The 13,219-nt window shown below is 34.6% G+C and overlaps 1 protein-coding gene across 7 annotated transcripts in view; it reads right to left on the bottom strand.

The window, feature by feature from the left end:
- DPH6 (diphthamine biosynthesis 6) overlaps window positions 1–13,219 on the bottom strand; it is a 293,683-nt gene that overhangs the window by 275,656 nt on the left and 4,808 nt on the right. For 4 of the 7 annotated variants that reach the window (XM_046941743.1, XM_046941742.1, XM_040700975.2 and 1 more), the window contains exons 2-3: window positions 9,877–9,935; window positions 5,251–5,322 (exon numbers count right to left, since the gene is read on the bottom strand). The gene's annotated coding sequence lies outside the window, so the exon portion shown is untranslated. Of the gene's footprint in view, window positions 1–402; window positions 488–5,250; window positions 5,323–9,876; window positions 9,936–13,219 lie in introns of all 7 variants that reach the window. The other 3 variants (XM_046941746.1, XM_046941747.1, XM_046941744.1) reach the window with 2 other exon arrangements.

The following is a 13,219-nucleotide window of genomic DNA, read 5'->3' as shown; positions in this document are numbered from 1 at the left end:
GGAAGATTAGACAAAGATTACTTTTTGGTTATGTATATATTTTTATCTATTATTTTCATCGTGTTGTATGTTGTATATCATCCTTTCTATTGTCACAAATAAAGACATCATGAGGTCATACACTTTTTAGTCTTCATCCCCTTTTCCTTTTTTCCCTCAGTTCCCCAAGGGAAAGAGATTCTGAAGTAGAGATTGAAAGAATTGTTAAAGTATTATTGAAAATATAAACTAAAATTGTTTCCTTAATAAATATAATTAGCTGTATATATTGCATTTTCCAGAGCTAGCACCGATACTGGGCCCAGCTCTTTAAATAAAATAGGACCTCTGTAGTCTCTGGAGAGAACATGCATAAAGCAAAGTAAATGATTTTCTGTCAACACTAAGTAGACAGGTGCTTACATTGAACAGCATTCTAATATGTCTCTGAATATTTATGCCTTCTTTTTCAAATGCGTTGCCCATGAATGTCACAGCTGTCAAACGTCTGTATACAAGAAGATAAAAAATGAAATTAATAAAAGGCAGATCTACATTTCATTTGTTTAGGCCAGTTTTTCCTATTGCATTTTGCAGAGTTTAACGATGTTAAGATGCTTGGACATACTGGTATATTCTAAGGGGCTGAGTGAAAGGCAAAGCAAGTGGTTGCATTTTGTGTAGGCATAGGTATACTTCCCATTATTTAAACTAGACGTAATCAATGAAAACAATGATTGAAAGTGCTAGAGGGCGTTCCTTTATCCTATCCTTTTGCTTCACAGATGGGAAACCTTGGAAGAGAGCTTTAGCAGTTCAGTGCTGCCACAAAGAACAATCAATTCAGGATTTAGGGAGGTGAGGCACTGGAACAGGTTGCTCAGAAAAGCTGTGGATGACCCATCTCTGGAGGTGCTCAAGACCAGGTTGGATTGGGCCCTGAGCAATGTAATTTACTAGGCAGCAAACCTAGGGGTTGGAAATAGATGATCTTTAAGATCCCTTCCAACTCAAGTTACTCTATGATTCTATGACTCTATGAGCTGTAAACTAAAAGTTTTTTTTGCAAGGTAAGCTTGTGTCTGCAAATTCTGAACCAAACTATGCTATGTGCATGCACAAGTGAGACATCACTCTCACCTGAAAACTGGTAATGGAGAATAGGTTTGCTTCAAAAATAGTTTTAGAAGTCTGAAGGCTACACACATTAACATAATGCACACTGTGAAGAAGATGAACCAGTGCACCTTTGTGTGAAAGATACTAACAATAACGTGACTTCCATTTTATACATAATAGAATTGTGAGAACAAGATGACAAGCTTTCCCAAATTGACCTAAATTGGCATTATTCACCTGGTATGCAATTACAGTTTCTTTAATATGGGGTTTTTTTTTCATTGTATCTGTTCTCTATCCACTACACACATGAACTGCTCCTCAACATTAGCAGGGCTTTCCACGCAGGCTACTTGGTACACACATGCAAATGTAGATGTCAAAGTTATGGTGCAGCCTTAGTAAACACATTGCAGCGAAGCCTCACATTAACACAGAGGGGCTCAACTCTTACTTACCATCTCCCCATGAGTTCAGGAGACAGACCTGTTCCCATTAAAATAAATCAGCATACCATTCAAACACAGTGATTCAAGCTATTGCAAAACAAATTGGCAATGATCCCCAAAATTTAAATGATGCACAATTATTGTGAAATCAGTAATATTTATATGTTTTCTCATGATAGCTGATAAGAAGTGACACATTTTCCCAAATATCAGAGTTTTCAGGATGTATAGATAACATATGGTATGAGCCTCCACACAATAGAAAGTCCAGATAGAGTCTCTGTAGTCAGACATGCGCATTCTCAAATGGAGAATACACCCATAGCAAAAACTGTATTGTGTTTTTATGATCAATTTTCTGTCAGATAGTAAATTACATTATGGCACTTTCTCTCTCAGAAAATTTGCCCCGACTAATCACCAACAGAGGTGACAGCGGTCAGTACCTTGTGAACCAGAACAGAGTACCAGAACTAAGGACACCAGGGAATATGATGTGATGGGATCATCAACAATGATGTTGCATGGGACTTTTCAGACAAAATGATGTCTGGGGGAAAATACTGATACATCTGAAACAATGTTCCTTAAAAGCACATCTCTTGACAGATTCCAGGACCCTGTTTTTCCTGCAAGCTGTAGAGGAAAACACTATCTGGAAATATCTGGAAATCTGTAGATCTCAAATGCATTACCCATAGAGATACAATGCTTACTTCCCATTCTAGCTCAAAATCCTTGGAGAAGATAACAGCTGGAGAAGAGCACATTTTGAAAGTGCAGGCTTCCAAATTAGATTGCAATTGCTATTAGTTTATTTCCAGAAAAGTGGTAGAGGGGTCTCCGTTTTCTCATTAAAAAAAAATAAATGCATAGGTCACAAAAGATCAGATGTGGTATATAGTTAGCATTGATGCCAACTTTGAAAGATTTGGAAGTTCATAAAAGTAGTGCCTCCTGTAGAATAATGTTGGCCCACATCATCAGAGGTGGATGTTGCTGGTATGGCATTAGAGATTTAACCTTTCTGCCAATATTTTGCTACATTTTGTTGCCGTATGGCAGGTGGCAGGAGAGGGGCAATCTGACAAAAAGGCATCTCACATGGAAGTTCGTATGAAGCAAAGATGTAACACTGAATTCCTCCATATGAAAAGAATGGCACCCACTGATGTTCATCGACACTTGCTGAGCTTTCATGGCGACCAAGTAGTGGATGTGAGCACAGTGAGGTGTGGGTGATACATATCAGCAGTGACAACAGTGACACAAAGAACAAGCCATGTTCTGGATGGCTATGCAAATTTTTATGAGCTGGAGATACTCAAAACGCACCTGAATGCTTTCCTATGCAACCTACTGTAGGGAACCTGCTGTAGTAGGTAGGTAGGTTGGATCTAGAAGATCTATGGGGGTCCCTTCCAACCCCTAAGGTTGGTTTTTTTTTTTTCATTTTTTTTTAAATGTTGACGCTCTTAGTAGCACTTGAAAGAGAGAGAATGATTTGCTGATTTCCTTTCTGAATATATTTTAGCTGAACTCTGTGCTATAAGACTGATATAGTACAGAATTATTTTAAAATAACATAAATTCTTTTGTTAGTCTGGGCCTGATTTTCTCTGGACTGGCAGTTCATTTATATTTTCACATCTGACTGCCTTCAACTATAAATTTCAGGTCCCTAGAAAAGGAAGGCTGGTATCAGCTGGTTGTATACCCCAACCATTGCTACACTTCAACTACCATTAGGCCTATTGTGGTGTCTTGCGTCTCAGTACAATAGAGGAAAACTTTGACTTCACCAAATTTGAGTGTTTCTTTGCTATTCACATTCATAGAGTTTTGTATGCTTAGAACTAGAGCCATGTGGATACATTTTACCATTTAGGCCTTATTTAGATAAAAGCGTGTGAAACTGCAGGTGAAATTGTCTCTCATTTCAGCTGGACAGCAAGGCAATTGTCCGTCTCACCTCTCAGATTAGGCTTCAGTCCTTTGCCAGGTATTATCTTTGATGCCATAAAATTGCAAATAATTCACAGAGAGCATTTCATTACCTGCTGAAACCACATGTACATCAGTCACTGCAAAAGTAATACCTCCTATTTATTTCCATGGAAACTATAACAGATACAAAAGCACAATAACACTATTTATAAAGTGAATTTTCAGCTACAAAATACTATTTTTCAGCATAGACACCATGATTAGACATACATTTTCACCAGAAATGAACAAGAGCCCGCATGTATGTCATGCTCATAAAAATATGCATCAGCAGAGGTGACCTACTGTCACTGTCACTGCTGCTGTAAAGCACCATCCACTGCCTCACTGTGCTCACATCCATAAATATCCATATAGTTTCCATAAATGTTCAGCAAGCTTTGATGAATGTCAATGGGTACAATTCTTTCCACATGGAGGAATTCAACCGCACACCTTTGCTTGGAAAATATTCTATGTTAGATGCCATTTTGTCAGAGTTCCCCTCAGATGCCATATGTTGCATGGCAACAAACTGTAACAGAATACAGGCAGAAAGGTTCAGCCTTTACTGCCATACCACCAACATCCACCTCTGATGTCATGGGCCAACATGATAAGTTAAGAGGCATCTTGGAGCAGCCGTTGTAGATTGATATTCTATTTATTTAAATAATAGATTCATCATTCATTCTAAATATGTTAATCACAAAAGTTTCAGTGGACCATAAAATTGAAAAAGAATCAAGTCAAATGCAATGTTTAATTTAACAGGAAAAGAATTTTTTTAAGTCATATTTCTTAAATTAAATTTCTTTTACAGGTAATTTGGCAAAAATTAGATTAATTTTAGTTTGCATGAATCTAGATGTTAGACAATGATTTTGGTTAAAAAAAAAAGTCACTTAACTCTATGTAGAACATGGGTGCTGTTAATACAGAAACCTTCAATAGTTCTGGACAGGATATGAAATAAGAATAATGAAAGTATTTGAAAGCGCAGAAAGAGAGAGTAGGTAACAGTATAATTACATGAATTGGAATTTGACAGGCTCTTTAGAACCAGAAAATGTCAACATGCTCTTTAGCAAGATAGTTCTATTAAAAAAAAATAAAAAGTAAAAATTTCTATACTTCTCTAGCAGCAAATCTTCATTCTTTACCACTCTGATCTCATATTTCCTAATGGAATACATAACTTCCTTCTCTTTCAATGTCTTTTTTTAAAGTTTGTCTATTTCTGAAACAAAACAATGATGTTGGTAATCTTCATTCTTTTCCCCCACCACTGTAACCTTCCTGTTTAGAAACAAGTCTGCTGTGAAAACAAATTCCCCTGCATTAAAAATCCATATAATTTTGTTTTCAGATTTCAAGAAAAATACAAATATGTAATATATTTATATTTAGAGTGCATTTATATTAAAATTTTATTTTACCATCCAAATATATTTTGAACCAATTACAATAAACTATTATACTATAATTTTACAATAATATTACAACCTAGCATATTATATAAATTGCACAAACATCTCCAGTGACAGAATCTCTTTCTTCCCTAATGGATTTTCTCACAGTAGTTTCCACTAGGTCCTAAAAGATCCATAACCATTAAAAATTCTGGGATAATTGGTATCCAGGATTATGTTTGCAGCACAGTGCCTACTAGTAGTTCTATATATAAAGATAAGATTTATTTTAACATGTAACTTACCATTCTTTTGACTTACTCAGAGCACAGTATCATGGAAAGGGATTCTGCATGCTGGTGGCACTGTGTAACTTTCTGTATGAGAAATGGTAGGATACCCCATTTTATAAAGATTTAAAAAGCATTACTATCATCTTAAATACCACTGTTAAAAACTGAAATGTTTTTGTGTTATACAAATACGTAGTTTGGACAGGCTCATTTGAGCAAGTATGAAGAGGTGTAGGAGAAGATTTGTATGCAAATGACCTTACACTTATTCCTCTTGGGTGGTTGACAATTAATATCAAAATCCATTTACTTGTCTAAACTGAGGTATTTGAGTTGTTCAGTGAAAAAACCAACAAGGCTAATTATTCACTTTTCCCATTTCCCAGGACTATCTTTGGTTTAATTTTCAATTTAAAATCTTAGTATTTCACACAACTTTGTTAAGTTCAGTATGGGATTGGACCTGTTTAATTCCTATCAGTAACAATTATGGTGCATTTGAGTTGGTTTATTTTAGTAAACATTCTATCTAAACAGACATACATATGCAAAACCAGGAGATGTTTCTAAAATCTACTGCCCATTTTATATCATAAACCTGGCTTACAGCACTACTTTCCCTCAGAAGTTTGTCAAATAAAAGGACAAAGAAAAATGAAGGAAAAATCAGTGTGAATCTGCCATCAGAACTTATTAATGATGAAAGCATTTCAAGGCTGCTGAAAGTCTGCTATGGTATGCTTCAAATTTTGTTTGTTCTAAACCATGAGAAACTACTAATGTGAGTAGAGAATGTAAAAGCTAAGCACTGATGTTTTCAGCAAAAGCTAACCTATGTTTATGTACATAAGCTTATGCATACAAAAATGTATAGAAGTCTATGATTTCTCTGTGAAATACTGAATTGTCATCAGCTCATAGGCAAATCTAATAAAATACATTTGTATGATCAAGCAAATGAAGAATATTCCTATCATCTGTCGTAAGTGGTAAGTTAAACAAAGAACAATAAAAAGACATGACTAGCAGAAAAAGAGTTAAGAGTTTTTATCTATACCAATGACCCTTTCTAGATCTTTCTACCATGTTTTCAGTTTGCAAATATGTAACCTAATAACATAACTCTAAAAAAGCTGCTAATCCCAGGCACTTTGAGGAAAAGGAATACTCAGAAATGATATTTTTACAGGAAGGAAAAAATGAAATTACTCTTCTGGAAAATGTAATATACAAGAAAATGGAGTAAATTTTTTTTGAAATAAGAACGTTGTGTGTAATGATTTGAGGTTTGGGGGGAACAGTTAGGTGGTATTGCTAAGTGGTTTGTGGTGTCTTTAAACAGTAAGAACATTCAAGGAACTGGTAGAATTCTTTGACACTCAGAAGGCTAGCCATTGACAAGAGGATGAGCACATCTGTCAAACAGCAGAAGCAAGACTCAGTAGGTTCATGCATGTGTAACTGGGACAATAAGAGATCCTGCGTTTAAACACTGATATGAAAGTAATAGACCATGAATATATCTCATTATAATTATCTTTGATTCATTTAGGAGAAAATTAGTATTTGATATAACAGCTAAAGAAACAACATCTAAATTCCCCAAACCACCAAGTGCATAGAAAACTGGTAGAATTTAACTCCTTTTAAGATGTTATCAAATATGCAGATAAGCAAATTTTAATCAATCTACACATACTTAACAAAACCTTTGTAACTAACTAATAAAAAGAGACTATAACTTTGTGGTTCCTTCTCTCCCAAGTGATGTGGTTTTTTTTTTTTTTTTTGTTTTTTTTTTAATTTTGTATGTAGCCTGTTACTCCAAAATATTTGGCTAATTGTACAAAAACTCCATCATGTTTAGCACTATTCAAACTGAATCATTCTTGCCCAGGCAAGACCTTATATTTTTCATACTGAGCAAAACAACAGAAGAGCACTCTGGATATGCAAAGATGAGGTCAAGTTGAACTAAATGATATTTGAAGTTCCATCTAACCTAAGCCATTCTATGATTCTCTGATTTTTTTCCTGAGTTTCAAGGCAGAAACTTTTTCACATACAAAATGCTGTAGGACCTTAATTGGTCACAAAAAAAAAAAAAAAAAAAAAAAAAAAGGAAATGCTTTTAAAATATCTTAGTTCAGTTCTACACACTGAATTTGCCACGGTACTTGATGTATCCACTTTTGAACACTGATGATCTGAACCAGCTTGGACAAGACAAACTTCTGCTTTCAGGACATGTAAATATTTTTATATACAAATTTGGAACTGGAAAGTCAGCATCTCTGCATCTCTGTGAAACACTGGATTCAATTGATTTTAGAACTCCTAGATTTTTCTGTGGGGGTTGGGGGGGGAGGAAGAAGGGTCATGATTGCAGGGTGTGGTAGTGAAAGAGAGAAGAAAGAAAATAACAGAAAGGCTGTGAAAGTATGAAGGCAAAGTTAATAATCTCCTCTCACTAAAAAAACAGATAGATGGAAGTTTATTTTCTTCAGAAAATGTAATTCGCTTCCTTCTGAATTTTCAGCTAGGGCATTGCCAGAATTCATCTCTGCTTTTTGGAATGCTGCCCTTTCTCCTCCCAAATCACCTTTTATTTTTTAAATAAGACACATTATACATTTCCTGTGTTCCAGTTCTGCAACGTCAGTAAAGCTGCTTGGTTTTTAATTGATTTATTGCAAGTGATTTGTGTTTTTGTGGTGTTGGTGCTTTAACATAGAATGGTTTCTTCTGGAAGATGTTGTGTATGTTCACGTGAATGATTTCTTATATCTGAGTTTTAAAACTTTAACAGAACGTAACTTACATGTGTCCTCAGAATCCACTACATGTATGTGTTTCTTGGTGTGGTTCCTAGTACCTGATTAAGGGTGCCCTGAAAAGCTGGAATAATTGTCATCAGCTTCTATGGATAATGGATTGTACAAGAATTGTTCCAGATACAGAGCAACTTTGACAAATCTCATTTTGAAGTTGTATTGCAACACAAATTTAGCTGGGAAGTATTGTTCAATTTAAGACACAAGTAATGCAGTGCAGACTGAAGAAGAAAAGTAATAAAGTTTTGTACTTTTCTTCTCATACCTGATGATTTTCTAATGAAGAAAAACAAACATATAGAATGATCTTTAAAATGGATGAATAATTCAAAGAATGAAACATTTGTGCTCTATATACTTCAGATTACAAAACTTTCTAATATTTTGCAGAGATGTGGATGGCTTGAAAGATGTCTCAGTTTTCTGACAAAAGGAGTAATTTTGATTTAAAAATAGATTTAGTTCTTGTAAGTTAGGAACACTTTTATTCGGACTTAAAAATATGATTCATTTATTTATTTACCAATTTTGTTGTTTCTTATATGGTAAAAAAATTATAGATTTTCTTTGGGCTGATTCTCTTCCAGATGTTGCATGCACTAATTTGCTTATCTGGCTCCATTACTATTTCTAAGTGACCAAAATAAGTTCTGGTTTGGTAGCCAGTCTTTGATACTAGAAATGCCTCTGTGTGTTAAACATTTGTATCTGGATACTTAAAAATTACTGTGAGATAAATGACACTTCATGATTCTCTGAGATATATTAGTTCCTTATTGTACTATAAAAGCTGATTCTAGTTTGGAATATTTTTCAAATTCTTAGTTCTGATGGGAAAAGATGAATTAACAAATCTAGTAATTTCCTTTAAAATATTTTCCTGAAATTACCATGATAATTCATCTATTGTCATTTCATCACTATTTATTTCTTCAGACCAACTGATTTCAGTAGTATTTATATCTTTTGAAAATCTGGCCTTATATATAGGACTTCTAAGAAAATGTATCATAGTAAAATCAGCTCAGTATAGGACAGATTAAAAGACAGTAAAGGAGTGTGTCCAAGAAATATGAAGACAAAGAAAAAAAACATGAATCTTTAAAAAAACATTCTGGTCTGAGAGATAAATCCCTGTCAACCACTTAGTGCATCTAGCACAAAGGCAAAATTATGCAAGAGTAGTCTAATTTAAAGAACCTTATGGAGGAGAATAGAGCATTAAATTTTATGAAAAACAATCTCTATCCTATGATAGATACTGATGTTGGCATCTATGGATGGCACTGAAGCACTGGAGGATGTTTCATCCTGGAGAACACAGAATGAAAAACCGTTCAAGTAGAGTAACTAGCTGACTAAACTCTGTACTTTACAGTCTATAAAAAGTGTTAAATGTCATACAGACAAGGACTTCCAATAAATAAGTTAATGTAATAATTCTTTCTCTGCTTTATTTAACTCAAAAGACTATAAAGTTTCAGCTGAGCAGTGCAATACTGTTCAGTGAAGAAGAGGTGCTTTCAACTTGTCAGCCTCAGCATGGTTCAGGACAGAATAGGACATTGTTTCTTTAAGACTGTCTTGTTCTGATAACACCACTCTCCCATTGGAAAATACTGGTGAGAAGTGGAGAGAGAGCCTAATAAAAACAGTGGTAGATTTAAGTGTCACCAGCGGTAGCCATGTATATTTTTGCATATTTGATATAGGTATGCTGCACCCTTCTACATGTTTTTGATAGAGAAGGTAGAAAATCTTGGCTGCGCACTTACTGTTCTTTGTGATGAAACTGCTGACTTACCAGTGTAATTTTAAGGGGAAGTAGCTGGACTCTTCCTCTCTTTTGCTTTATCAGTGGACCTAAAGATAGAGAGATGTTAGGACAGCTTTTATTTTATAGTAAAGAGCCCTTTGACTTCCAACCAGAAGAGTACATTACAGTATCTTGACTGTTAATTTTTAATGAGGCCATCACAGCAATTGTAAAGTATCAAGATTAAATGCAATATGTCCCCCCACCAAAAAGAATTTATTAATTTTTATCAGGAAGCATTCAGACAGATAATTCAAATCTCTCTCGTTATGTACCAGTATAAAGAGTATATGAACAAATCAGCTGTTGAAAAATTTTGACAGATACATAGACAGGTCATGTATTGCGGGGTTTAGATAAATGTTATGAAGTAGCGTATACTTTTCAGCGCACACAAATGCCTCCTTAACTCACCCTCAACTTCAAATCCCACTAAACTATGCACTTTTAAGGATTCTCTTTCTTCTCTTTTGTGAGGGTAATTCAGGCCCATCGTGGGCACAAAAGTTATAGGTATAGCCATTTGAACTAGTTCACAGGATTTTCAGTAAGCCTTCTGAAAGCTACATTCAAGCCTTTTAATATTTAGATGCGTAGAACATTACTATAGAATCACAGCAAAATACACATCGGTGGCTGTATTATTATATGATGTAGTTCTAATCAACAAGAAATAAGGCTGAATATACCAGAAACTATTGAGAATTGCCCAAAAGTAAGAAGTATCTCTTTCCAACTAGTATTTTACTGCTTTTCAAAATGGATCCTTCTGATATTCAGTATCAGTGTTCACTAGCCTACGAATATTGCTGTGTTAAATGAAAAATTTCAATAACATTTAGGAAGTAACGCTAACATTACTGGTTTTGTACCGTAAAGCATCCAGTACATTTCATTCAAAGGTCTGTTGTGCACTGCTAAGCTGTGGAAGGCACGATGAGTTAGGCCAATATAAAAGTAAATAGTGACAAGAGTTTGTGTGGCTTCAAGGATTCATCATCACTTAACTTACAAAGACAACTAGACAAGTTTCCTGATGGTATTCCCCACTGCCCTGGATAGTTCCACATGACCTGTATCTGCAACTAGCAGTAACCCTCATTCACTAAAATGCATTCACTCAGACTTTATGTACTTCTACATAAATATAAATGTAAGCAATAATGTAGCTATAAAAGAGGTAGATTTCCCACCTTTTGAATTCTTGTATTGAATAGTATCTCTGTAGAAAAATATTTTCTGGTATTCCACGAATTTTATGTAGAAAAATATATGCTGAAAGCCTTAAAACATATCTTTTATTTGAGAATTCTCTATGGATACTAATGGAGAAAAAAAATCCTCACCACTTATATACTTTTCATTATACAGCTAGATAACCAAGCAAATAATATATATATTTTTTCTGGATTTATATTGATTCACCCTGCTGTGAATACAAATTATAGGATATGACATTAAGATAATAAGACAAAAAAAAAAAAAAAAGAAAGGGGGGGGGGGATAAAATTTCTTTGTTTGCAAATCTGAAGCATTAATTGTGCTCCTGTGAGGCAATCTGGATGAAGCGTCTGCTAAGCAAATTAGATATAAACTGAAGGTGAGGGCAAAGGGGTTGCCACAGCGAGGGAGCATCGAGTGACAGGCACTGGGACCTCCGATGCATGGCTTGTAGAGCAGATGTTCACAAGGATGCAGTGATTATTGAACTGGTAATAAAAAAGCATCAGCTTACAGGCAGCCACGATGGATGCTGGTAATTATAAAGCATCCCCTGGGAGGAAAATGACACAAGTCAGCCGCATCTCTGCAATCACAGGGGCATAATTAAAGCTCTAGTAACAGTTGTTAATAGGGTGCAAATAAAACAGGGAGAAAATTTGAACACAGTCTTTTTCTTTTTTAAAGAGACGGCAAAGGACAATGTAATTACAGAGACTGCATGCTTTTTAATTTCATGATGCAGTAAACAAAAGACCTTTAATATATTTTACACATGCAACTACACACCATATCAAAAATACAAGAAGTCGTTGACTGTATGACGTGATGGAAGAACAGACTTCTTTTTTTACAAGAATGATTCTATTTTAATTTTCAAAATAAGAAAAAAATAGGTAAGAAAATGTAATGTGTGTAAATATTGAGCCATTTCATTCTCACAGGAGAGGAACAGCATCAGTATATATGGTTAGCAATTATGTGTGTTATTGCAGACATGATAATACTAAGGTACTAGGAAAGCAGGTTGTATAAGTCAAGGTATTATCTATTATTTGTGTGAGTGGAAAAAAAAACAGTATTTCCCCACTTTTACACTCTTCAGGTGTTTTTCAGGTAATTTAAAGTATATATTTTTAAATCGAATAGTATAACTTGTGGGCTTAATGACTTATGAACTGTTTGTGCATTTCACATCTAGAATGCTAAGGATTTTATAATCAATTTTAGATATCCCTATGAGATAAGTATATAAAAAAAAGTAAAATCTAGCTGTCATATATTCAAACAACTAATCAAATCACATTTTGGTACAGAGTGAAGGAAGTGTCTGGTTTAAATCTTTCTAAATTCAAATATTTTCATCTAATGCTATAATTAGCCAAAAAACACATCTATATTTCTCAGAAAATTTTGACAAAGTTTTTGGAATCTCTTGCATCCTCTAATATTCTTTGCAAACTTTTTTTCATATTCTTGGTCTATTAACTGGAGTACCATTTTGCACTGTGGAACTTATCCCAAAAGCAGATCCTGCTCAAGAAGGCTGCAGTTCTAAAACTTTAATACTAGACTTGAACATATTTCTGAATCTAAGCTTTGTCATCTTATATTTATTTGTACTTTTGTTTCTTTCACTCCTGTACAATGTTTAGTACTGAACACTCTCTCAGGGCTCTTATCTTTCTTCTTACAGACGATTATGCAACATAGAACAGTATATTTTGGCAGCCTGAAGCTCAATTTGTTTTCAGATATTCAAGAACCTTTCTATTGTTTCTATTTCCACCCAATATATATACCAATGAGGCCTACTGAGATATTTTTATTTACTGTTCAATTTGTTTGTTAAAGACACACAGCAAATTTGTCTTTTGTGACCACAATGTAAACAAACACTGAAAAAAAGTTTTTTGTTCTTCACTGACAACATACACACTTAAGGGGAATTTCCTTCTCCTAACTCTTACGAGGGCCAAATCTGTGCTTTGTCTCTCACAAAGTCTCACACTTCCTGGTTCCTTGAAAACACACCTGAGTCAGTAGAGGTGCAACCCAAATTCCATTGAATCCCTTTGTAATCACTGGATCACCTAATTCATAATCTAAA

The sequence above is a fragment of the Gallus gallus genome, chromosome 5 (genome assembly GCF_016699485.2).
Source record: "Gallus gallus isolate bGalGal1 chromosome 5, bGalGal1.mat.broiler.GRCg7b, whole genome shotgun sequence".
Taxonomy (NCBI): domain Eukaryota; kingdom Metazoa; phylum Chordata; class Aves; order Galliformes; family Phasianidae; genus Gallus; species Gallus gallus.
The sequence above is the reverse complement of the archived record's forward strand: the minus strand, read 5'-3'. Positions and strand labels throughout refer to the sequence as shown.